Source organism: Mustela nivalis (assembly GCF_964662115.1).
Source record: "Mustela nivalis genome assembly, chromosome: 11".
Taxonomy (NCBI): Eukaryota; Metazoa; Chordata; class Mammalia; order Carnivora; family Mustelidae; genus Mustela; species Mustela nivalis.
In genome coordinates, this window is record NC_139030.1 from 44,972,571 (window position 1) to 44,998,957 (window position 26,387).

At 43.9% G+C, this 26,387-nt stretch overlaps 1 protein-coding gene across 4 annotated transcripts in view; it reads left to right on the forward strand.

Annotated features, from left to right (window-relative positions):
• The window catches only part of WIPF1 (WAS/WASL interacting protein family member 1), a 116,701-nt gene that overhangs the window by 15,891 nt on the left and 74,423 nt on the right, over positions 1-26,387 (forward strand). Inside the window, exon 1 of one of the 4 annotated variants that reach the window (XM_082689536.1) lies at positions 25,295-25,975. The exons of 2 other annotated variants lie outside the window; for them this stretch is intronic. The gene's annotated coding sequence lies outside the window, so the exon portion shown is untranslated. Of the gene's footprint in view, positions 1-25,294; positions 25,976-26,387 lie in introns of those variants that run through there. One more of the 4 variants, XM_082689539.1, reaches the window with a different exon arrangement.

A 26,387-nucleotide genomic window follows, 5' to 3' on the forward strand; every position in this document is an offset into this window, starting at 1 on the left:
AAGGGCCCAAAGCAGAGGAACTACAAATACACTTGGTTCAAATATAGAAGCCACAGGCAAGGAACCTTGGCTTGTATAGACTCTGGGGGCTGGGAAGACAGCATGGTGGGCCCTTCTTCCCAGACTCAAAATTTTTTTTTTAAGATTTTATTTATTCATTTGACAGACAGAGATCACAAGTAGGCAGAGAGGCAGGCAGAGAGAGAGGAAGGGAAGCAGGCTCCCCACTGAGCAGAGAGCCCGATGTGGGGCACGATCCCAGGAGCCTGAGATCATGACCTGAGCCGAAGGCAGAGGCTTTAACCCACTGAGCCACCCAGGCACCCCTCAAAATATTTTTAAGAGGTAAAATTGAAGAGGCAACAAGGGGTGTTGAGGTTAAAAAACAGCCCGAAGAAGCACGCTCAGATGGTAGCCCTGTCCCTCTGCTTGAATCACAGATGTGAAGGGGTCATGGCACCTGGGCAGTATTTGGAAAGAATCTGTGAGTGGTGAGTATAGCATGTGAAGAAGCATTTTCTAAACCAGTGTTTTGAAGCCTTTCTTGACGATGATTCACAGTAAGAAATATATTTTTTTATTGGAATCTAGGATGGATGGATGGATGGATGGATTGATAATAGAAACAAAAGTTTTAGGAAACAACTCCCATTTTTACCAAATGCTGTACATGATATATTTTCTAAGAAGCTGGTTCAGCCCACTAAATTGACTTGACAGAGAATAGGCAATAACTTGCAGTCTGCAAAAGACTGATGAGAACAGAAAGATGTCAGCCATGTAGTCTCATTGTAGCCCTGGCAGATCCTGCAGAAGGAGATCCCATATCCAGGCTGCATGGTCGGGAAGAGGTTCTCCTCACTCTTCTCATCTTGAGGAGCTGGTGGAGCGGTGATGGCCATGAAGGATCAAGGAAGGGAGGGGAGGCCATGGCCGAGGGAGGGAGCGGGAGGCTGAGGTACAGCCTGTTCATAAGGAAACACTTGCGTGTCCATGATATGTCCTGGCCCGGAGAAGGCAGAACCTGCTCAAGGTGCAGGGGTTCTCAAAGTTGAGTGAGGATTTTCATCCACTACGGTTGGTAGTGAAGTGGCACACGGGGAGGCTGAGCCTCCTTCGTTCTGCAGTCCCTACATGAGGGAACCATGGTACAGGACTGGGCTCAGCATGATACCCCCAGTTCTGTTTCTCATTTGTATTAAGTAGTTGAGAAGTGTTTATTGGAAGACCTTGTTATCTAGTTAGTACTTGCAACTAGACCAGTAAGAATCCTAATCACACATGGTAGTACTAAGAAAAGCATTATTTGAAAGGCCCTTTAGCACCCTTGATTCATAATGTCCCATAAATGGGACAGGAAAGAGAAGAAAGGCCCAGGAAAGCTTGGTTTCCATAGTGGAACTGCTAAACTCCATTGGAGTTTTAGGTCCTCCACACAGCAAGCCTTTAAGCAATGGAGGTTTGTCGGCTTTGACTTTGAAGCAGGCCTTGGGACAAGGTGCTCTGGCTCTTCACCTGGAAAGGAGAAGTCCAGATGGTGTGAGCCAAGCGGACCTCGGCTGATCACGGAGCACCCGAGGGAACATTTGGAGTTTCCATGGCCATGAATCTGCCCCTGCACGTAGTTTACCCCCTTGGCTCAGCCAGTTCAAGACGATGTGACTTAGGCCTACATCACCCAAGTTTCTATAGACAGGAAGGGGCTTGGGGGGCAGCCTGTGTTCTCGGTTCTGGACCCACCCCGTACTGATGGAGCGCTGAGCTGACAAGTGTTCTGGGGCCGTGGAAGTGCTGGTGTGGGCCCTGTGCCAGGAGCCCCCCGAGCTGGCTTTCCTGTAAGTGTCCAGCCCCACGTGGTGGCCTTCAGTGCCCGAGCCTGCGGTCTGGATCCCAACTGGCCCTCCTGCTGTCACACGAAATCAGCTACAGGCCCTTCTTTCAAGTGGTGCCGGGGCAAGAGGGGGAGTCGGCAAGGGAGCGGGAATTTGAAGAGAAGACAGGCAAAGACATTATGTGATTTGATAAAGATTCCAATAGATTGGTTTCCCTCCTAAAAGTGGACAATAGAACAAATATAACCTCAAGATGATTGCTGTCAATTTTATTTATTTATCTTTAAAGATTTTATTTATTTATTTGAGAGAGAGAGCACACAGGGGGAGGAGCAGAGGGAGAAGGCCAAGCAGACTCCACACTGAGCCTGGAGCCCAATACAGGGCTCGATCCCATGACTCTGAGAGCGTGACCTGAGCCAAATTCAAGAGTCAGACGCTCAACCCAGTGAGCCACCTTGGCAGCCAGACTGCTGTCAATTTTAGACATGGGTTCAAGTTTCATATGGCCCAACCTCAGAGAAAGTAGTAGGAATGAGTGGGAACTGAGGATAATTTGCACTCTTCAGAAGATCCCTTGGGATTCTGCCATAACAAGCAGGTAGCTCTTTGACTCTAGGGCATGGATGTGGCTGTTGGGACCTTGCGTGTGTGAAGGGCTTCACAGGATAGTGGGCCCACCTAGTAGACTGGGTTCTCAATACATCACCCTTTACCCTTCTTTAAGGTAAAGAACACTCATGGATAAGGCCCAGTCTAAATGCAAAGGAGCATTCAGAATAAAAGGCAGGCAGGGAGCCCCAGGTTCTGGTTTCAGTTCCATCATTGTCTCTGTGACCTTGGGCCTTGGTTTCCTCTTCCATAATTTGGGGGAGGTTGGAGATGCTCCCTCTGACCTCCTTCAGCTTAAACACCCTGTGACTCTCTTCAGCCTGAGAAACATTTTCTGGCAGGAAGGAGAGGCTGCCCAAGGCTTCCTTCTCAGGCAGCCAGTGAGTACATTCTTTCCTGTGCCCACATATGGAAGCAATTTCTAGATTCTCCAAGGCACTTGTGCTGCTGAGCTCAACCGAAGCAGAGGAGCTCGGTGGTGGAAAGTGGAAAAAAGAAAAAATCTGCCCCTGATTTCGTACCACCCTGTGCTTCCCTATCTGCAACGGTCTGTGCAGTCTGCTTTCCCTTGGTACCTCCAGGCTGTGCCGGGGGCTTGGGAGAATGTCACCGATAAAATCCTGATAGAAACCAAACAAGTGCTGAGCTCACGGCTCCTCCCTGGAGGCCAAAGGCCCCTGAGCTCACGTTTTTCTCCCCAGGAAGCTTTGCAGCTGGGGAGAAGCATGAATTCCTTAATTTTGTTCTTACATTTATTGTAATCTTTCTCTCTGGTCTCTTAAAATGAGGACTATTAATGGCTGCCTTCAAGGCCCTTTGTAAAGTTGAATTGGGTAACATTAGCCAAGTGCTTTGAAGGGGAAAATGTTTTATTAGTTCCTTCTCTGCCTAAGCAAACCCTTTACTAACTAATGTTCCTCTTCTGAACTCCTGGGGGTTTGGGGAGCAGTTGGGTAGTAATTCTTGTGAACTGGAGGCACTGGGGCATTTGACTCCTGAATTCAGGTCAGGAAAGTGACATTTCCTAGAACAGGACCTTACTCACAAAGCCTCTTCTGTGGTCCTTGTATCCACCCTCTGGCTTTTCACTCCTGACCTTAATTCTTGGGGGAAGGAGATTACTGAAAAGGACCTGTTTACAGAGAAATGCTTTTGGTTCCCCTTTCAGCCTGTCCCTCGCTTCTCTATCGCCTAACCCCCGACTAACATGAACATTTAAAAGTTAATTTGTAAAGCAGAGATTCTCTTGCTAGAAATGAGGTCTGACTGATTAGGGGATCTATGAATATAAACACCTGGTTAAAACCGTTGTGTCAAGCGTTCTTGTAAAGATCCGCGGTATCCCTTCCACACACTTGCCAGAAGCAGCTCTCCAAATCAAGACAGTAGGCTGAGGAATGCCTAGAGACCCTTAGCAGGGACCCCGTTTTCTTTTTGTTTCGTTGCTGGGTCTCCGGGGCAGAGGCTTCTGATGAAAGCAGCCCTCTCATTCCCTTAGAGAGCGTGTTTAGGACTGGTTTGCCTCACGGGGATTGCCGGCAGGGAGGGCTAGACATCAGACATGACACGAAGATAGAAACACTTATCAGAACCTCGCATATCTGCTTGCCCTATTTCAGGACACTCAGATTAGCTCTGCTTGGCTACGGATATGGTTGTAATTCCGTACACAGACCCCCCCCCACCCCTCCCCGTGGGTTTCCTGCCTGACTGAAAGTGGCTCGACTCTGTCGACCCATACTCGAGAATGTTTCAGCCCCATCTCTGTAGAACTGTGTGCTTGATTTTCCTCAGTGCTGGTCAAAGAACGTTTAACTGACCTGCCTCCTGTTGGCTAGATGCTCTCAGTCTGCAGCACCGGTCCAGGAGACGGGGTCCTGAGGGCAGGCCTGTTCCTGCTACGGGTATGAACACGATCAGCTTCAGGGCCAGGTTGGGTGCTCTGCACCAGCCAGGGTGAAACAGCGCCCCAGCTCTGCCGAGAAGATGAAGACCGTTTGTGTCAACCTCCAGCTCCACCCAGACGCCAGGCTCCCCCTGACCAGGAGGGTAGAACCCACCCTTCCAGGGCAGGTGCCCCCAAACCTCACTCCTCTGCAACCTGTCCAATGTGAAAACCTCCCCTCTCGGAACATTCACGATCGACCAAATTCCAGTTCGTAATAATAATAGCAGGAGCAAATGTTTATGGAGCATTTACTATGTACTTGGCTGTCATTCTATTATTCTTATTTTACCAACGAAGCAATGAAAGCACAAAAGGTTGGACATACAGAGCCAGGATTTGAGCCGAAGCAACCTGACTCTGGCGACCATTTAGAGTATACGTCTTCTTTTTTAAAAGTTTTTAAAAGATTATTTATTTATTTGAGAGAGAAAGGGAGAGAGAGCAGAGTGAGCGAGAACACGAGTGTGGGAGGGGAGCGGATAGAGGGGGAGGGAGAGGCAGGCTCTCTGATGTTTCTCCCAGGACCCCAGGATCATGACCTGAGCTGAAGGCAGACGCTTAACTGACTGAGCCACCCAGGCGCCCCAGACCATACTTCTTTATACTGAAGAAAAATTACGCCCTTGTGGCTTCCACACAGTGGTTCATGTTCTAATCCCTGGAGTCACAGAATGGCCTAATTTTATTAACATAGGACAGACAGACCAACCTGTAATATTTGAAGACTGTTATCACATCTCTCTGGGTTCTAAAGCACTACATCAGGCTCTCAGGGACCAGTTCTAGCCTGGGTCTCCCTCTTCCTCCCAGAAAAGCACAAAGACTGCTTTATAGTTTTCCATCCAAATCCAGACACTTGTGAGAGGCAAGGGAGCACTATTAACAATGGTGCTGGGACAACAGGCATCAATGGGGACTGTCCTGGGCAGACCAGGATGTGGTTCGCCCTACCCCCGGGCCACCACTTGGAATGCCTTCTGAAGCCTGTCCGAGTGGATTATGGGAAGTCGAGCTAACTACACAGAAATATCATCGATGAGAGACTAGGTTTCAGGAGTTAGCCATTAGTCAGACTTCCCGCAGTGGAAAAGTGCTGGGTGTCAGGTTGAGTCCCATAACTGCGAATGTGACCTCTCCTCTCAAGTTCTCAGTTTTCATGGCTATAAATCGAAGTTGGTCGTCTGGAACTCCCTTCCAGATCCTAGCCTCTAATCCCGTGTCAGCCTTCCTGATCCAAGCAATGGTCTCCATCCTCCCTTTAAAGCCACGAGTGTGGATGACCGGCTTTTTCATCTCTTCTCTGTCAGTTTTGCTGCTCTTCTACCAGCATTATTCGCCAAACCCTAGAGATAGATATTTTTTTAGAGTGCCAGGAAGATCCCCTTATCTAGCCTACTATTGGGGTGTCTGTGAAATCGTGCCATGTACTAAGAATCTTCTTTAAGTAATGCTTTTCTTTTGAGACAGCCCTGGGTTCTGTCAGTAATCAGGAAACAGAAAATAGCCTCCATTAAAATTACAAGTTGACTTAGCGAGAAATTTCTTTTTTTTTTTTTTAAAGATTGTATTTTTATTTATTTATCAGACAGAGATCACAGGTAGGCAGAGAGGCAGGTAGAGAGAGAGAGAGGGGGGAGGAAGCAGGCTCCCCGCAGAGGGGAGAACCCGATGTAGGGTCCAATCCCAGGACGCTGGGATCACGACCTGAGCCGAAGGCAGAGGCTTCAACCCACTGAGCCACCCAGGCGCCCCTTCTTTTTTTTTTTTTTTTTTTTATTAATTTACCTTTTATGTTTCCTAAAACCTGTGTCTGTGAAATAATTTCAAAGTATTTTCACATAATTTATCTCGTTAAATCCTCAAAACGGCCATGTAAGATGGGTATTACCTTTGTCTTCAGACACTGAAACAGAGGCTCCAGGAGACGAACAGCCTTGGCTGAGGACCCTTCGCTAGTTAGCTGTGGGACTGCAGTTCCAACTCGGGTCTGCGGGATCCTTATCCAAGTGTCTTTGTGCCGTACCAATAATTTTCAGTTCGTTTGTGTTTTTTAAGCATAGGACTCTTCTTTTTCTTTTTTTTTCCCCCTCCCAAACAGAGCCAGAGCTTTTCTAGGTGACATGGAGCATGCTACCCCACGTGGTGCTCTGTGAGGGGCCCTGCGAACCTCCCCCAGAATGTGGTCTGAACCACCGCGTACCCTTCCGAGGGGCTTCGCACTGCTTTGCCCATTTCAAGGATTCAGGGCGCTCATAGGATTCGGCACAGTTTCCTTCTGCATGAGCATGTTGCTTTAATAAACTTCATTGTCATTGTCAGTCCCTAGGTCTGACTATCACGGGTCTTGTGTCAGTTGCGGAAACATGGCCCTTGCTAGCTGCCTCGTCTCCCTCCTCTGTTCTCTCCTCTAACCTCTGAGACTCAGGACCCTCTCCAGCCTGTCTTCTCACCTTGCCCTGCTGTATCCCATCTGGCCCAGTCCCATTGGGATCACTAACAGAATCCCGTGTCCTTTCTGGATGTGCCTTGGCTGTATTTACCCTTCATCATTCACCCTAGTACCCAATGAACACTTAAATACTTATGAAAATCATGTGAACAGCCTCAACCTAGTGACTGGTGAGCCCCCATCTTTTCTACAAAGCACAGTGCCCCTTCATTTCCTTGTGTCTGAGATGATTGGCTTCACCAAGATAATCTCCCAGGTTCCTTCTTTTGCAAAATCCTATTGCTTTTATGCCAGACTTTTCTCTTCCCTAGAAGGCAAAAAGGGGTGGTTGGGCTCATTTTCACCACCTGTGTATCCTGTCCTCTAAGCCACAATTAAAGCACAGTCCAGTGCCTCCCCCAGAAGTTACCGCATGGGGGAGGAAAGGTTAGAGAACAAGATTTTCCATTCTCTGGTGGTGCTGGGTCCCAGCAAGCCATGGGGCGGTATCTATTTGAAGAACTCTCTCTTATCTAGGGAAGGAAAAAAAAAAAAAAAGAATGGGAAGTATTTCCCATTTTTTAGTTCTTGATTTTGTTCTGTCTCAGCAGTGTTTGAAAGGGGTTCATGGTTAGTCTCACCAGCTGACAGGACATTGACGTTTATGCTGTGAGTTCTTTTTCTCTCACTTGGTGTCCGGAATTCGGCAAACACGGGGAACTGATCCTTCTCTTTCTAAACATAAAACGTTCACACTGCCAGATTTCCTAAATTCCCTTTTTTAATCTCTATCACGTAATTATTAATTAGAGATAGTTTTAGAATATGTGATACATTCCCAAAAAATACATTGAGAGTTTTACCTACCAGAGATCCTCAGAAAATTCCAAGTAGTAGTGCAGTATAAACTGTTAGAATATATCCCTAGCATTCTGGTTTTTGTTTTTGTTTTTTTTAATTTTTACAAGAGACATGCTTTGCTTAGGCCATAGTTCTTATATAATAATCCTTTTTCTTTCTGAAAGAGCAGCAGTTATTAGAAGTAGCAATCCAAAATTCCATCGAGCCATTATACATTTAGCAGTCTTTTTCCTCATTTCTGCAAATGTACGGGTTTTGGTTTTGGTTTGGGTTTTTTTTTTTTTTTTAATAATCTAGCCATATCCTGGATTATGTAACAGCGTGCGTCAGCTGTCTCCATGGGGCATCAATATTTGGTGTGTGTGTGTGTGTGTGTAATTGATTAGATGCCTAGGCTAAAAGCACGAGTGAGTAGCTATTTATTTCTACTAATTCTATTAGCCTACTAGTCAAAAATTGGCCATTCTGTTCTTTGGGTGACTTTTCACACTTAACTTTGATGCCTATTCCAGTGAAGCTGGGAGCCCCCAAAACATTCCAGTCCCCCCTAAACACAGCATCCTGCCTGTGCTTGCCCACAGCTGTGAATCTGCACTACCAGTGAGTAAGAGGAAGTGGAGCAGCAGGATTTGCTGGCCATGGGCTAGTTTCCACTCATGTAGTAATTTCACATTGCACCCTTGGTTGGACTCCTTAAATGTCAATGTCAGACCAGGAATCCTTTAAAAAAAAAAAGTAGGAAAGTCTTGTCATTGGAAAATATCTTAAAACCAAAGAAAATGGCAGAGGAAAATTGTGATGTGCTCTAAATGGAGCTGGTGGTACGCATTCCTCTATATCCTTTAAATGCTATTGCTATTTTCTTGGGTCTGCCTGTTAGAAACTTCGGACTTGCCTCCACATGAAATGTATTTGTGAAATAAATCCGTATTCCCTTTTACTTATATATTTAATTTATTATAGTTACATGCTGTTATGTAATAAACCACCCCCAAACATAGTGGCTTAAAACGATAAGCATTTTATTGCATACAAGGCTGCAATGTGGGCTGAGTTCAGCTGGGCGGCTTTCCTGCTGCTCTTGGCTGTGGTCAGACAGGGGCTGCATTCACAGGGCAGATGAGCTGGGTTAGGGCTTGGCTGGAAAGCAGGGATGGCCAGGCTTCTCTTTTTCTCCATGCAGTATGAAAACCTCTCACTGTGTGTCTGTGTGTGTGGTATCTTCCCACGTGGTCTCTTTGGCAGGGTCACTGAACTTTTTATAGGGTTGTTAGGGTCACAGAAGTAGAAGCTTCCCGGCCTTCTTAAGGCTCAGGCCCAGAACTAGCAGGGTGTCACTTCCATGGATTTTTTTTTTTTTTTTTAATTAAAGCAAGTCACAGGCACATTCAAAGGGAGGAGACTGTACAAGTGTGAATACCAGGAAGCATGCTTCACTGGAGGCCACCAGCAGAATAGAATACACCAGTCATTTTTCAGTCAAATGATACTTATCAAGTGCCTGTTACGCACCAGGCAGTGAGAACACAATGGTGGACAAGCAAAGCATGGTGCTTGCCCTTACGGAGGTTATAGTTTGTGGGGAGCACAGGAAAGGAAGCATCAGAAAAATACCATGGAGAGTCCTGAGTGCTGGGATGGAAGGAGTGCTGGGAGCCTTAGGACCATGGCTTGAAGGATAGAGGAGTCATCCTGGAAATGGTTGCTGGCAAAAGCATAGCATGCTCCCAGGCCAAGAAACAGGAGCAAACATGGTTCTTCTATGGAGCTGAAAGAAGTTCTGGGTGGCTGGAGAACAGTGTAGATAGTAGAGGGCTTCATGCGTGTGTTTGGTAGGGAAGAGGAGGAGTCCCACCTAGGGTTTATGAAATAAAAGGTCTGGAAATTAAGCAGGAACCTCATTGCATATTGAAGTCCTAGTAAGCTGTGTTAAGGCGATTAGACTCGATCTCATTCATGCTGGAAAGAGGATTTTAAGTATATCTGCTTTGCAGAGAGATCACAGCTACAGCAGGCTGAGAATAGAGCTACCTGGGCTGGACACCCCCAGGAAACTGTTTTGGGTCCCGGCAAGCAAGAATGGTGGGTAGGTAAGGGGGTGGAGCTCATGCCCGATTCCAGAGATGCTGGAAGGAAGAACCTCCACATCTTGGTGATGGATTGGTTATTGGAGTGAGTGAGAGGAAAGAGGCAACGGTGAGCCTCAGGATTCTGGCTTGGGCAGCTGGTGATGGTCTCCTCCACTCCAGTAGAGAACTGTGGAAAAGGGGTAGGGTTGGATCCCACTGGGATGGGCAGGAATTACCAACTGGAATGTACTAAGTTAGATTCCTTTGGGTCTAGTCCACTGCAAACCTTTCTCAGACTAATATATTACAATATCCTTGGTGCTTCTTAATTTCTGCTCAACTTCCATGCCTCTCAGACATGCTTTGTTCCTTCTGATTTCTCCCCTGCCTCCCATGGACCTGGTCTGAGGCAGGAGTGTCCAGGGATGTCACTTTCTTGAACCTTTTACTTTGAGGGTGGTGGGTGCGAGACACTGGTGATGGAAAGTTACAGGATTTGGGGTTGGGGCTGGCAGAGAGCAATTCGGGATATAGGGTTGAGAAGTGCAAAGGCAAGAGAGGACTTAAGAAGCAACTAGGAAAAGGAGAAGAGAGAAAGACTCAGGCCACTTATAAGAGAGTTAAGAAGTGACTAGCAGCATAATAAGGGCAAGGAAAATGAGTCATCTGAGGAGTAAAAAAAGGCAAAAAAAAAAAAAAAGGCGAAGAAAGAGAGATGGCTCCACCGGCTGGGATCTCTATCATGGAAGACTCTAGAATCTTTTTTTTTTAATGCCTCCTTTTTACATCTGCATTCCACAAGTTAAAAATATAAAGTAAGCCTTTTTAATGAAAGCCTCAGTGGACCTTCAGATAAACCTTATTCTTATATAAAAAAGGAAATGATCAGTTAATACACTAAGGCAAACTGTAATCCTTTTGTGGAAGAAAACCCTAAGAAAAGGAAGGAACATACAGACTGTTAAAATTTGTCTACTCTCTCCCCCAAAATTGTCTTTTCCCAAATGACAGAGAAATATCTATAGCCTAAGAGAACAGAGAGAGAGCATGTCCCCATGATCAATTTTTAATAAACATAAATGGTATAATAAATTATTCATGGGAGAAATGGTATAAAGCATTAAACAATGAAGAATAAATAATTTAAGTGATTAAAAACTGCCTCTGTCATGTTTGATGTATGAGAACTCTATCTGAATTCCCTCTTCAAGGGAACAGAAGATGATTTTTTATTTTTTTTAAAGATTTATTTATTTATTTATTTGACAGAGAGAGCACAAGTAGGCAGAGAGGCAGGCAGAGGGAGAGGAAGAAGCAGGCTCCCCACTGAGCAGGGAGCCCAATGGAGGACTCGATCCTGGAACCCTGGGATCATGACCTGAGCCGAAGGCAGTCACTTAACCAACTGAGCCACCCAGGTGCCCAAGGATGATTTTTTAAAGGGAATTTTTCAAAACAAATTTTTGTTTAAAATTTTATTTTTCACTGCTCCCTGTAATGGTTCATTCAACCATTATTATTTAAAGATTTATTTATTTATTTTAGAGAGAGGAAGCATGTGAGTGAGCATGGGGGGGTGGCAGGGGGCAAGGGAAAGAGAACCCCAAGCAGCCCTTGATGTAGGGCTCAGTCCCAAGACCATTGAGATCATGACCTGAGCTGAAACCAAGAGTCAGTTGCTTAACCAACTGTGCCACCCAGGTGCCCATTAAAACAGATTTTGAAGGAGAAAATCATGGGTCTGCCAGGAGAGGTTGTTGAGCACAGAAATGCTGACTTCCATGATCCCGTATCTTGTGCTTCTCTGATAAATGCATGCATGGCACCTTCCTGAGAGATGATGTTCCATCAGGCCATCAATGGTGGAGGTACTGCCCATCTAGCAGGCTGAGACTCAAGATTTCTCTTCAGGTATCCAGAGAAACTTGTTTCTATACAGTCTTAAACTTCCTGGATTCCTGGGTGAGAAGTACTGCACATCCACTGCCTCTGGTAAACTCCTATTTCTGTCCCAAAATTAGAGTAACTGGTGGGTTACAACTAAAGAGGCATCTGCAAAGGCCCGCTTCCTTCTTGTGGGCCACCCCCCTATAGTTGCGGGGGGACACAGTCATCAAAAGCAGCATATTATAACATGCAGTGGCTAAGAGCCTAGGTGTTGGGGTCAGACCTATGTACGTATGAACCTACTTTCTACCATTCAACTAGCTCTATTCCCTTTGTGCCTGAAACTCAGTTTCTTTACTGGTGAAATGTGTTCAGTGATACCCCAAAGAAGCGTTGAGCATTAAATTAGATACAGTGGCTTATAATTCAGTGTTTGGAACATAGTAAATGCTCAGTAAATGTTTATTATCAACTGCGAGTGTTTATTTTCCAGTTTCAGAGGAGTGCAAAATCAACCAGTAGGACCAGGGAAAAAACTCCCAAACCTGGGAAATAGTCACCACCAAATCTAAATCAAAGATCATAAGCTGTGGTCTAAGTGCTGATTCTGGAAAGTTAAATATATTTTAAAAAATTGAATTTAGATACCTTAAGGCAAGGGCATGTGTGCTCCGGTAACCCCAGTCCCCAGTATTTCCATTGGCTTGTACCAGCCTGTTTTTCCTTCTCTGCCTGCTGTGATAGGAGTTTCTCACCTCATGCTGAATAGTTAGTTCTACAAAGCTGAATTGTTTCCCCCTAAGTTTCCTAGCTCCTTAAATGTTTTAATTTACCTGGATCATCTGATTGCTATGTAACCATAGTGGAGATTTTTTTTATACCACTGTATAATTTTCATAAGATTAATGGCCAAACATGCCAACAGATCTTCTACCTGCTGTTTATTTTGTTGTTATTCCAAATTAATATTTACCTAACACCTGTGTAGGCATTGTATTGCCCTGGGACTATGACCTCTCCCAATTCAGAACCTGGTTATCTACAGATAGAATTGCAGCCATTTGTGGTTGACAGTCTATAAACACACATGCTTATCAATAATTGTTCAAGTTCAAAATATTGGTGTGCCAGACAGTGGGAAACTGAAGACTCACTGTAGGTGTTTGAAAACATGGCTACAAATACATTGACACTTCTTCAAGTGAGAGATGAGTCTATGTCCTTTTTCTTTGAATCTGTGCGAGTAAGGGGTTGTGACTAATCTGATCAAGGGACTATGACAGCAGTGGCCCCCTGTAACTTCCAAGGCTAGGTCCTAAAAAGCCATACCTCTGGCTCATTCACTGCTAACATTTGCTTTCGGAGGCTTGAGCCACCAAGTAAGAAGTCCACCTAGATGCTGGAGAGGCCACATGTAAGTGCTCTGGTTAACCGTCTTGGCTGAGGCATTCCTTTAGCCTTCCCAGCCTTGTATCAGAAATAAATGAAGAAACCATCTTGGAAGCAGATTCTCCAGCCCCAGTGTTTCAGCCTCTAGTTCATCAGTGATCCCAGCTAAGACCACAGGTGTTATAAAACAGAAAAGGGTTGTCTCCATCATGACATTTCTGAATTCTTGACCTACAAAATCCATGAGGATAATGAAATTGTTGTTTTATGCTGTTAAGTTTTGGAGTCATCTGTTACACAGCAATGCATAATATTGTACTCACCCAACAAGGTCACCTGGCTTTCTATCTTGGGTTGTTACCATATAACACATCATGGTGCTTGTAAGATCTTGATTGTAAGAACCACCTGGTTCCCATCAGAATGTGCCACATTACTGCTAGGTTTTTTTCCATACAAGAAAAACATGGGAATCAGTGAACAGATATTTATTGACTCAAGGGAAAGGTGACAAACCAGGCTCTTCTGTGATTTTATAGTTTGCTCGGAAGAGTGTATTCCCGTTGTTTTTCATTTAGCAGTAACTCCGTGTCACCACCTCTAAAGTGGAAATAACAGCTTCCCTCAATGATGATGAATTAGACAACACATTAAAAAGCACTTAGGTTTTTTTTTTTTTTAAAGATTACACTGTTGGTACACATAAACACTTAATATAATAATTAGTTTAGGTTAATGGGTAACACCAATAGTTTGTACGATTAAGGACATTTACAAAGCAATCTGAGCAAATACAGGAAGATTGAATTATAAGGCTTGAGGTAACTAGTACTTTAGAAGCAATTGAACTGTAACAGTAGTCTTCTTTATACTTCCATCTGGAATCAGTTCAGTGGTCTTCTAATGAACAGATAATTCAGTCTGAATCACACCTTGAAAATCAAGGTGTGGCTGTTTACAAGGCAGGTCCCTTCTAATAGGAGTAATCTTTATTTTTTCCAATTGCTGCCTTTTCAGTCCAGCCAGCAACATAGAAAGCCAGCTCCCTCTGGTCAAAAGTCAAGTTCCGGGACGCCTGGGTGGCTCAGTTGGTTAAGCAGCTGCCTTCGGCTCAGGTCATGATCCCAGCGTCCTGGGATCGAGTCCCATATCGGGCTCCTTGCTCCGCAGGGAGCCTGCTTGTCCGTCTGACTCTGCCTTCCACTCTGTCTGCCTGTGCTCGCTCTCGCTTGCTCTCTCTGACAAATAAATAAAATCTTTAAAAAAAAAAAAAAGTCAAGTTCCTAGGTTAAGGGTAGCGAATCCACAGCACAAGTGACACCAATTAATTAGGTTGTCTCTGTACACATAAGTTCAGCAAGGTTTTGGGTTCTTCCAAGCTCTGTGGCTGTCTCACACAAGTTCCCATGGCAGGCACCGGCGCAGGCATTTCTCACTGACCCATCCTTCTGGAGAGAGCCCATGGGCATGTTGAGCCAGAACAGAAGTCCCCCACACAGGTGTGACCGAAGATAGATTGAGTGCTTTTTATTTGTCAAACTTTCTCTCCCTTTTGGATACTCGTCTCTCTGTTAAAAAAATATCATCAAGAGGGATACTGTTCGTGTTTAATCCTCAAAAGAAAATGAAAAGGCTAAAGAGAGTCCATTCTTTTTGAGAAGAGTGATCAGGGTGGTGTTACAATTCAGTGGAAGTAGAAGGGGCAGGAAATAGTTCCATATACAAGAGATCAGGAAGGAGGAACAATAGGAATTTTATATACAGTTTTAGCCTTAAGATCTATAAATTACTAGACTGGTTAACTTAGAATCCAAATTAGCATTTTTTTTTAAATTTTGAAGCTCTTCTTCTTTGTGCATACACAGAGTGAATATTCTATTTTTTTAAAGTTTTTATTTATTTATTTGACAGAGAGAGACAGACAGTGAGAGAGGGAATACAAGCAGGGGGAGTGGGAGAAGGAGAAGCAGGCTTCCTGTAGAGGCAAGGAGCCCAATGCTGGGCTCGATCCCAGGGCCCTGGCAGCCGCCTAATGACTGAGCCACCCAGGTGCCCCCAGAGTGAACACTTTATATAGCTGGTGAGCTAGACTGTGGATCTGAGATGGAGGGGCTTCTCCAATTTTTCTTGTTTGAGGCAGTAATCTCTCATTCATTCAGTAAATACCTACAAGGTGCCAGGCACTGCCCCCCCGCCCCCACCACCACTCAGAAAAAGATAAGCCATTGAAAGGAGTATGTAGTAGGCAACAGGTACCGTGGAGCGAGGGGGCTTGGCTCTACCTGGGAGGGTCTGGAAGGAAGAGGCTGGCCCCTGACCCAGTGCCAAGATTGGCATCGCAGGAGACAGTGCCATTAGTATCAATTTTCACCACAGAGATGGCCTGAGAAGGGGAGTGTAATTTATTTATTTAGCTGCATATTGTTCCATACTTTTTGAAAAGAGATAATGAAGCCAACTGTGGTGGAGACCCTGTCAGGCGTGGGTTTGGTTGTTGGGGTATCACAATAATGCTGCCAAACTCTGTGCCATTAATGCCCCAAACTTCTCGTCTCCTTGAGAGAGAGACACGAAACTCTCATAGGTGCTGGACAACCACAAAAGGGTTCTGTTCCCCCCCCCCAAAAAAAAATCTGCCTCAGATCTTGACTTTGTCCACTTGGCAGAAGGAGAACGTGGGGGAGGGACTGCGCAGAAGGAGTGGTATCTATAACTGAGCCTTCAAGTCACTGCCACAGCGGCCGCTCTGCCCTACCGTTGTGGGAACTGGAGGAGCCATGTGGAGATAGACTTCTCTGGCACAGGGCCGTGGGGTGAAGTCAAGGTCCCCAGTGCTGGTGAAGGTCGAAATGGCATCTGTTTGGAATTTCTTTCTTTCTTTTTCTTTTCTTTCTTTTTTTTTTTTTTTTTTAAGATTTGATTTATTTATTTGACAGCGAGAGATCACAAATAGGCAGAGAGGCAGGTAGAGGGAGAAGGGGAAGCAGGCTCTCCACTGGAGCAGAGAGCCTGATGCGGCGCTCGATCCCAGAATCCAGAGACCATGACCTGAGCTGAAGGCAGAGGCTTTAACCCACTGAGCCACCCAGGCGTCCCTGGAATTACTCTTTATCACTGTTGCCTTGTTTGACCTTCAGATGAAGCGGTGGTGGTGGGGGGACTGTCATTTATGGCCCCTGGCATGTGTGAAAACTACATGTTTATAAAGACTGGAATCACACCCATTGGGACAGTCTGGTGACAACCACAGATTCATGTCCCTCCTCTTCGGATTCCCCAGAGGGTCGGGGCTGGTGGGGTGGTTGCACTCCTGCAGAATGGTGGATAAAAGAAATGGTTGTCACTGTAAAAATTATTTTCTAGGTGTTTCTCCTTCAAGAATAAAGAGTTGGCTTTAGGTAAGTAAAATACACTGCTCTACAATTGCACAAATGAGAAATGTAATCCCCAGGGGTGTCAGTCCACAGTTTGCATGGTTTGGTTGGGAGTTCCTGGAGTTAGTTAGTTAGTTTCTTTCTTTCTTTCTAACAATTTGGATAGCATCAGGCAATTTATCATTGATGACAATGCAGGGCAGAGCGCTGGTGGTGTTTATTTGCTTGCTTGCTTGTTTTCATGTTTTGGTAACCTTAAATCCTTGTCTTTAATCAAGAGAGGTGAACTTTTTAAAAGCTAAATGTATGTATTTAGTTGTACATTAACGGCACACTACTTGTCACAACTTCTCTCCCCCTTATAGAATGCTCCTTGCTTAGGAAAGCTTCATACCTATAAAGTCCAGTTACTAAGAATTTCAGCTTGGTTTAATGAATATTACAGTTATGGTGGTAATTTTTCAATAAAAAGGGAAATACAGTTTGCATTTAAAAAGTCAGCTCATTGGGGGCACCTGGGTGGCTCAGTGGGTTAAGCCTCAGCCTTTGGCTCAGGTCATGATCTCAGGGTCCTGGGATCGAGCCCCACATTAGGCTCTCTGCTCAGCAGGGAGCCTGCTTACCCCTGTCTCTCTCTCTGACTGCTTCTCTGCCTACTTGTGATCTCTGTCAAATAAATAAATAAAATCTAAAAAAAAGTCAGCTCATTGTAATATACCGTTTACTCCTATTTTGCCTACAATTCTATTAGTGTTATTAATGATCCACACTGCCCCAAGATTAAAATGCAGTTTATATAAGATGTTAAGGAAACATATTTCGATAAACACCCTTGTGTTATCAAATACAGGCAATTTGAATGTTTTTGCACATAAATGTGCCTTGGAAGTTAATCGGTGGATACTGTGTTGCTTTTAGTACTGTGAGTAAGTCTATCACGGGGAGATATGTAAGAGTAATTTAGTAAATGGCATCTTATTTTATATTAGGTACTTCCCAGAGTACAGCTTTATTTCTAGAAGTTGCTCAAAGGCAAAGAAAAGAGTAGATACCAAAATACAGAATGTAGTGTTACCTGTTTCAAATGACTGTGAGCAAAGTAATTAATAAAATCTTGGGAGATGTTTATCTTTTGAAAGTTTGCTTCCTTTACAGAATCATGCAATTCAGCCTGTCTGCAGGCACTTTAGAATCCAAATCATAATCCAGAAAATATGTGATAAACACACGTGGTTGAATTTGATGTTGCTCAGCTGGGTGTTACCAACACTCTAATTGTAACCTGAATAAATCTCAAGACTCCGCTTGGACCAGATTCTGCTGGAGTCTCATTCAAAGAAAATATCAGAAAGTCAGAAAGCCTTGAAGAATGATTTATCTTTTTAATGAAGTTTTTCTAAAAGGCATGACTTAAAGATTCTATAGTTCACGCCTCATAAACAGCTTCTCCAACATTCCATGTAGACATCTGTTCCTTTGCCTGCACTCATGGCTGCTCTGAAACCTCTTTGTCTCTCTCATCCACATAGTTTTTCCCTGGCCATGAAACTTGGCTCATTTTTTAAAAATATGGAGATAAAATTCACATTCTGTTTTTCTTCTTATTTTTGATCAGACACAAATACATCCAACTCTTTCAAATTTAGAAGCATGAATGCTACATCATGAGTCCAGGCTCAAAGTAATCATAGAGATTTTCCATTCCTCTTCCTGTGTTGACCATGCCTCTCTAGGATAACGGGATGACCTGTGGCTCTACTACCCCGAATCCTGAATTTTATTTCCTTATAGAATGCCTAGCAGCATTCTCAGAGATAAAACTCATTGCTTGACTCCAACTGCATTCCTTATGAGAAATTCTACTAGAATGCTCTAATAGTAAAATTTCCACTTACCAACAGTAATAGTAGCCACCATTTACACACTGCCCTGGCTAAGCTCTTTGCATGTGGCTTCACATTCAACACGCATTAAACTATCCCCATGTTACATATGAGAAAACTGAGATCCAACAGCATAATTCGCTGTAGCTAGTAAGTAATGCATCTTCAATTTGAACCAGGTGGTTTGATTCCAGCATTCCTTCTTTTATGAGTGACATGAGGTTATTTACCAGTTCTGCCCTATTGTGTGTGCTCTTAACTGTAGAAGGGAGGGATGCCTCGGAATAGGAAGATGTGCAAATAGGCAATTAACTGAATGTTCTCTTGGCCACATGTTGTGTGTGTGTGTGTGTGTGTGTGTGTGTGTGTGTGTGTGTGTGTGTGTGTGTGTGTGTAAAACACAGATTCTGATCGGAGCCACAAATCTGTTTAATACCCATTCATGATCTCTTCCAATACCCTTGGTACGCTTCTGAATTATTTGTACTACCTTGTATTCTTCTAGTTTCTATTCAGCCTGAAAGAAAGGAGCAATGAATATGTGAGAGTATCTTGGTTCTCTCTACTACTTCTGGAGTTCTGTATCTACGAGGCTTCTTATAACTCATCCTGGGTGAATAGCAAGGCTTTCTATGTGTCCCTGGCTCGTCTTTTTATGAACAAGGGAATTTGCCAGATCCTTTCAGTGTTTTGATCAACAACAAAGATGAGTGAGGGGTTATTTGAAATTCAACTGCATGATGTTGCAAAGGGCCAGTTTCATTGTTGGCACCAGGCCCTGTATGCCAAAGAAGAATCACTATGCTAGGTAGGGCTCTGGGTTTGAAGACAGCTGGCCAGGGGTCTTGATCATTCTGGCTTAGATTACGTTATGGTGGCATAAACAAATATACCAAAGTCAATGCATCAGTGAGAGAAATTTCTTGACCTTTCATCTTCCTTCAGCTGCTCCAGTGGCTCAGAAACATGAGGCATAGTATCTCTTTGTATGATTGCGAATGAGGAAAGCCTTTAGCATGACATAATGCTCCCCAAACCCCCCAGAGTCAGTGTAGAAACAATTGCTCTGGGGTCTGGCTGGACTGTTTGACCTACATTCTGAAGCACTGACTGCCAAGGGCGTTCCTCACCGCAGTTCCTCCCTGAACAACACACATGTGGTGTGCATGGGTTTGAGTTTCTCTCGGAGACAGAACAACAAGGACACAGTTTTGATGGATACTGGAAATGACACTGGACTTGCAGTCATAAGCTTTGGGTTTAAATCCCAGTTCTATCATTTATTTACTTGTTTGAACAAATCCTCGCAACTCTTGGAAATGTGGTCTCCCCTTCTGTGTTATGAAAACAATTAAAAATAATATTTAACTTATAAAATGTTTCTGAACTAAATTAAAAAGTATATGTCTTGTTAAACAAGACATAGAAGAATAAGAGATATAAATTAAAAAAGAGTCAGTACTAAAGAACCTTTATGCACTGAATATTTTAGTACCGAGGTAGATAAAACAAAATCTGCTAAAAATACAAATAAATTAATACAAATAAAAATATAAATGTAAATAGATAAAAATTTCAAAGCACCAAGTTTTTCATAATCATAGTGGGAGACTTTAACAAAATAGCTTTCAGAATTTAATCACAGGCAAAAATACATAGGGACAGAAGAATTTTTTTTTTTTTTTCTTTAGAGAGCACAAGCGAGTCTATGCAAGTGGGGTGGGGAAGGAACAGAGGGAGATGGGGACAGAATCTTAAGCAGGAGCCATGCCCAGCACAGAGCCTGACATGAGGCGGGATCTCACAACCTTGAGATTGTAACCCAAGCTGAAATCAAGAGCCAGATACTTAACTCACTGAGCCACCCAGTCACCCCAGGAACAGAAGATTTTAATAACATCATTATCATTATTGATCTAACCCAACTAATAGGAAATACACACAATTGTTTTTTTTTAATTTCCATATCCAGTGGGGTTTTCTTCCTACTCTTTTTTTTTTGAAATATACACAAATTTTTTAGAGAACATAAACCATTGACAAGAATTGATGAAATACCACACCACAAAGTAACTTTTTAATTAACCAAGAAGTAGATGTACTAGCCACATGTAAAAATAACATAGCATTAAAAATTAACACAAGGTGGTTTCTGCCCCACCTCCATCCAAGCACTTGGAAACTGAAATATAATCCTTTGAACTAATTCTTAAGTCAAAAAGGATATTACCACTGAAACTGCAGACTATTCTAAAATTAACAGTAAGAATATGATGCATCAGGGGTGCCTGGGTGGCTTAGTTGGTTAAACGTCCAATTCTTGATCTCAGCTCAGGTCTTAACCTCAAGATCATGAGTTCAAGTCCTGTGTTGGGCTCTCTGCTGGGCATGGAGCCTACTTAAAAAAAAAAAAAGAAAGAAAGAAAAGAAAAGAAAGAAAGAAGGAAAGAGAAAAAGAATGTGATGCATTTAAATGTGTAAAATAAGATTAAAGGTATACTTAGATGAAAAGTTAAGGGTTTTATTTAAAAGGACTGGAAATCAATTGTAATTTAAGAAGCTAATGAATGAAAAATAAACACAACATGAATGAAAAATAAGCACAACAAAGTAGCAGAAGGCAAAGGGTGAAGGGACATTATTTACCTTTATTAGAAAAAGCCTGAGTTTTCTTGGTGCATGGGTGGCTCAGTTGGTTAAACATCCAATTCTTGGTTTCAGCTCAGGTCTCAATCTCATGCATCGTGAGATTGAGCCCCATATTGGGCTGCCCACTCAGCAGAGAGTCTGCTTGAAGATTCTGTCCTTCTCTCTATGCTTCTCCCCCTACTCGTGCTCTCTCCCATTCTTTCTTTCTCAAATAAATCTTTTTTTAAAAAGTCTGAATTTTCTAATGAATTAGACATAAATTAGGTAGGCAGCAGGCAAAAGTACAGGGTTAACAGGAAAGCTGCTGGGAGGAGCCTGGGAAGCTGAGTTAATGGGATAGAAGACAACTGTCCCTGCCCTCACTGTCACTTAGGTTTGGTCAAGGTGAAAAGCATGTGCAAAAAATAATTAGGGAACAGAATTGTGTTCAGCCAAGTGTCCGTTTATGAGGTATAGCTGGTGCATCTGTCGGCATCAAGAGTAGCCATAATCCCTGAGTCTCTGGAATCAGCAGCATTTGCATGTTGGCCTCAAACTTATCAAGGTTCTCTGGACAGATTATTTAGCCTCTTCTACTTGGCTGGCTTGTCTGTAGAGTGGGGATCTGTAAAGTGGCAGGTAGAAAGGGCTTCATCAATGACTCCCTAAATAAGTCAGTGGAGCATCTCTTCCAGTCTCGTCTGGAGGATCATTGGGGCACTATCAGTATCTTAGTACATCTTACACAGGAGTGGGACAGAAAATAGAATAACCAAGTTGTGCCTACCTAGATGAAAAGATTGGGCATTTCATCTGTGACTTTGTGAAACATGCCCACAGTGAATGCTTGAACAAGTTTCCATCCATTAAAAGAAATAATCTGCAAAGCATGATATGCCCCAAGCAGGCATGGTTCATGGGCTGGAGAGAAGATCCTTACCACAGAGAAAGGAATGATCAGTTCTACCCTGCTCGCAGTTGGTTGGCTTCCCGGAGTAGGAAAGGCAGAATCACAGAGTCCTCCTGACCTCTCTGATCAGTAAGCACTGTTACCCCTCATCAACACAAGTGAAGCCTCGTTCTCAACACCCTTCAGCATCAGCATTGGGCTCCTCAGGAATGATGATGGGTTCAGAGGACCTTGAAACCATGACATGGTAGACATCAAAGGAGTTAGGGTAAACCCAGAACAAAATAGAAAGAATTGAACACCCTTCCCTCACCGTTTGTCTATATTTAGGGCTTGATGAGAGTTTGTGGTTTGAGGTAAAGTAAAAATGTATCCAGGAATAGGTTAAAAAAAAAAAAAACTTGGGTGTTTTTTTTAATGTCTGTAGATGTTATATATCAAATCACTTTAATCAAAATATTTGTTCAATGGGGGAAAATCAGTGAAAATAGTTAAATGATATCTGCGGTCCAAACAAGAATTAATTGATGGCTCTACTTCCTCCATTCCCAGGACAACATCAACTGTAAGGTGTACCATCAAATTAATGACAGGGAAGGAGAGGAAAAAAAGACATGATACTAAATGTACACCCTGATTCCGGGAATGTTAAAATATGAAGGAGAAAACCACAACCAACACAAACATGCATTTTGGGATTAAGGAAATGTAAACTTTCACTCAGTTGGCATTTTGGTGTTTTCTTGGTGGTAGAGGCAAAGACTAATGTTATGAAAGCGATTAAAAAAAAAAAAAGATTTTTAGGGGCGCCTGGGTGGCTCTATGGGTTAAAGCCTCTGCCTTTGGCTCAGGTCATGATCCCAGGGTCCTGGGATTGAGCCCCCCATCGCATCGGGCTCTCTGCTCAGCAGGGAGCCTGCTTCTCCTCCTCTCTCTGCCTGCCTCTTTGCCTGCTTGTGATCTCTGTCTGTCAAATGAGTAAATAAAAATCTTAAAAAAAAAAAAAGATTTTTACAAATACATGGGGTGGAACTAATGAACACTGAAGGCGAAAAGTGTTTTTCAGGTCCATATATTTATCTTCTTTCATTCACTTGTCAAGACAGAAAAAACAATCATGGGCAATTGGAGACAAACCATAAGTGACTCTTAATCTCACAAAACAAACTGAGGGTTGCTGGGGGGAGGGGTTTTGGGAGAAGGGGGTGGGATTATGGACCTTGGGGAGGGTATGTGCTTTGGTGAGTGCTGTGAAGTGTGTAAACCTGGTGATTCACAGACCTGTACCCCTGGGGATAAAAATATATGTTTATAAAAATTTAAAAAAAGAAAAAAAAGGTACGTGACATGATGAGCCCTGAGCATCTTGTAATGCCGGGAAGTAAAGAAGGGCTGAAAAACAGAATTCGAAAAAATATTAATAGGAGTGTGTCGAGGAGCACAGGAATCAAGGGAAAGAGCTCAGGAGTCGAAGGCGGGAACACTTCCATCAACAACATAAACTGAGTAGTGTTGAATTGTAACCCAAAGTGTGCACTAGATAGCTCTGAGGCCATAATGATCAGTAAATGACTGAGGAAGTTAATAAATGGGGACAAGGGAAAAATCTTTTATGCAGAAGAACTCCAAATGATTTCTGTAGATAACTGTGCCCTCGAGATTTTCCTTCCAGAGAAGGAGGAGAAACCTTTGGAGAAAGGAGGAGAAACCTAACGAATAACCCGTAACTCCAGTCTTATCGTGAGAAAAACCTCAGAGAAATCCCAGTTGTGGGACATTGTACAAAAAAACAGTACTCCTCAAAACTGTCAGGGTCATCAAAAATAAAAGTCTAGGAAACTGTCTCAACCAAGAGGAGCCTAAGGAGACATGATGAGTAAATGTAGCGTGATGCCTGGATGGAGTCCTGGAACGAAAAAAGGGCATTAGAGGAAAATACTAAGGACATCTAAATAAACTGTGGACTTCAGTTAATAACACTGTATCAACATTGGTTTGTTAATTGTGAACTTACATATCACATATTTATTGCATAAATATAAGATTTTAATAGTTAGGAAGACTGGGTACCGGTGGGTGGGAACTCTGCTCTCTTCTAGATTTTTCTGTAAATCCATACCTGTTTTAAAAAACAAAGTCTGTTAACATTTTTAAAGTGCCAAAACAAATGGAAACGAAAATCTCACAGGCCAGGTAATGGATTTTAAAGGAAAATTATAAAGCATTTTGTTAAGACCATTAAAAATTCCACATGGAACGTGGCTTAAGTAGGACATACATCACCACGTAGTTGAAACCTAGAACTGGCAGTTTAACCCAGATTGTGACCCTTCTTTTTTTTTTTTTTTAAGATTTTATTTATTTATTTGACAGAGAGAAATCACAAGTAGATGGAGAGGCAGGCAGAGAGAGAGAGGAAAGCAGGCTCTCTGCTGAGCAGAGAGCCCGATGCGGGACTCGATCCCAGGACTCTGAGATCATGACCTGAGCCGAAGGCAGCGGCTTAACCCACTGAGCCACCCAGGCGCCCCAAATTGTGACCCTTCTTAAATGTATTCAGATGGAGTCATTATTATTTCTTGTCTTTGTAGTATTTTGTTTTTCAGAGATAACAAAATTTTACCAGTATTCCTATTTTAAAGCGAATGTCATGCTTCTAGCCATCTTGACTTAACTGGCTAGTCTAACTGGACGGTTCTATCAGAATACCAGCCATCAGCTGTCAGGCTGGTGAAACAGTTCTGCATGTTTTCAGAGCCAGAAATGCAGTCATGTGCTGAGACTACAGAGCTCCACTGTTGTCCAGAGTCCTGATCTGAGGACTCCTTTCCTTACTCGGTGCTCTCACACGGAAAACTTCATGGGGGAATGATAGGGTAGTATTTTCAAGGCTTGGAACAGTGGGGCTGTCTACAATTACCTTTCCAAAAAACAAAAACAATAAAAAAATCCCTTTAAAAGCACTTTTAAGAAAAGAATTAGGCTAGAGTAGCCAAACAGAAACAACTTTGGGGTTTCTGCCCTGAGTCAGGTTGTACAAATTGTGGAATATTCCCGTCCATCCAGGACATGGTTTTACTCCCACACACCACTTCCTCCAGCCACAAATTCCATATGTGTGGGCCTCCAGAGAGCTAGCGGAATGGCGAAAGGAGAGAGGAAGACACTGACCACAGGAACAAGAAAGCTAGGAACAGCACCCTGCCTCAGCTCTTCTCGTCTGCCTGCTGCGGCGGGCACAGAGGGACACAAGGGCACTCCCCTGGTGCTCCTGCAAGGCCAGCATCAAGGCCCCCCACGGCCAGGGCTTGCTCGCATGCCTCCACGAACCCACCAGCATCCCGCAGGGAAACCAAAACCTGGCATATTTTGGACACCATCATGGCAGGGAGGCAAGGGCGTGGTAAGAATGTCTACCAGCTAGTTAGCCAGGGACGCAGAGCGTACAGCGGCTTTGTTTGCTGAACCGAGAACGAGGGCGCACCGTCTGACAGCAGGACTGACTAGACTGGAGGTGAACTTGAGCCTGGCCGGGGAAATCCACGAAGAGTGGCTCTGGTCACTGCAAGATCTAGAAATGTGAGCTAAGCCCTTGGGTGTGCTTCTCTGTGATGGTGCCCTCCAGAGGAGCCTGGGGACCTCCTGGGCGCAGTGCCATGGCCCAAGCCCGTCTCTCCCGGGCAGTCCTGAGAGCGGCAGTGCCGGGGCCTGTCCAGGTGACAGCAGAACACCCAGGACTGTGCTGGGAGCAACCTGCCCCTTTTCTGCTGCTGCCCCAGCCCCATGATGGGGGACCCAGGGGCTCCAGAGGCCCTGTCTCTCCCTTAGCCCCACCCCTGCGGGCTTCCTGGTGCTAGGAATCCGGACATTCTTCCTGCCTTTCTACCAGGTCATCACCTCTTTACCTGTGTCCCGGGGATGCCTAAAACAAGCCAGGGGACCCCTTTCGGGTGACAAAGATTCCTTTGGAAGCAGGGTTCCCCCTGTGGGAAGCAAGCAACAAGCCGATCCTATCACATGCTCTGACGGCTTAGAGAGGTGGTCAGAGACAGAGCAGTGAGGAAGTGTAATGTCACATGCGACGTTTACAGGAAACCTGCTAGAAGATTGCAGGGGAACTTGAGAACTTGTCGTTTCAGCGGATGAAAACACAGGTTAGTGCTTTCCTTTTCCCTCTGAAAAATCCTTCAGGGCCTCTCTAAAATACCTAACTGGTTCTTTTTCCTGAAGCTGTCTCTCTTTCTAATGTGAAGAAACTGGCTCTGGCTTGGATGTGAGAGCTGGGGCTTCGCTGGGAACCGTATAGTTAGAGGAACAAACACTGGGCCATTATTGTGAAAATGAAATTCTCAGAATCTCTTGCTTCCCTTTTTGCCTTTTGAAAAACAAACCTTCAGATATTTATGAACTTACTTACTCCATGGAATTCAGCTAAGCCTCCTCTCATGTTTACCTATTAGCCCATATCTGAAACAGGGCAAATCAGCTTGTGTTCGCGGGGCATTCAGAGGGCAGTAGAAAACACTGAAATATTGTGTGAAAACACGCTGCAAGTGTGGACGCAAA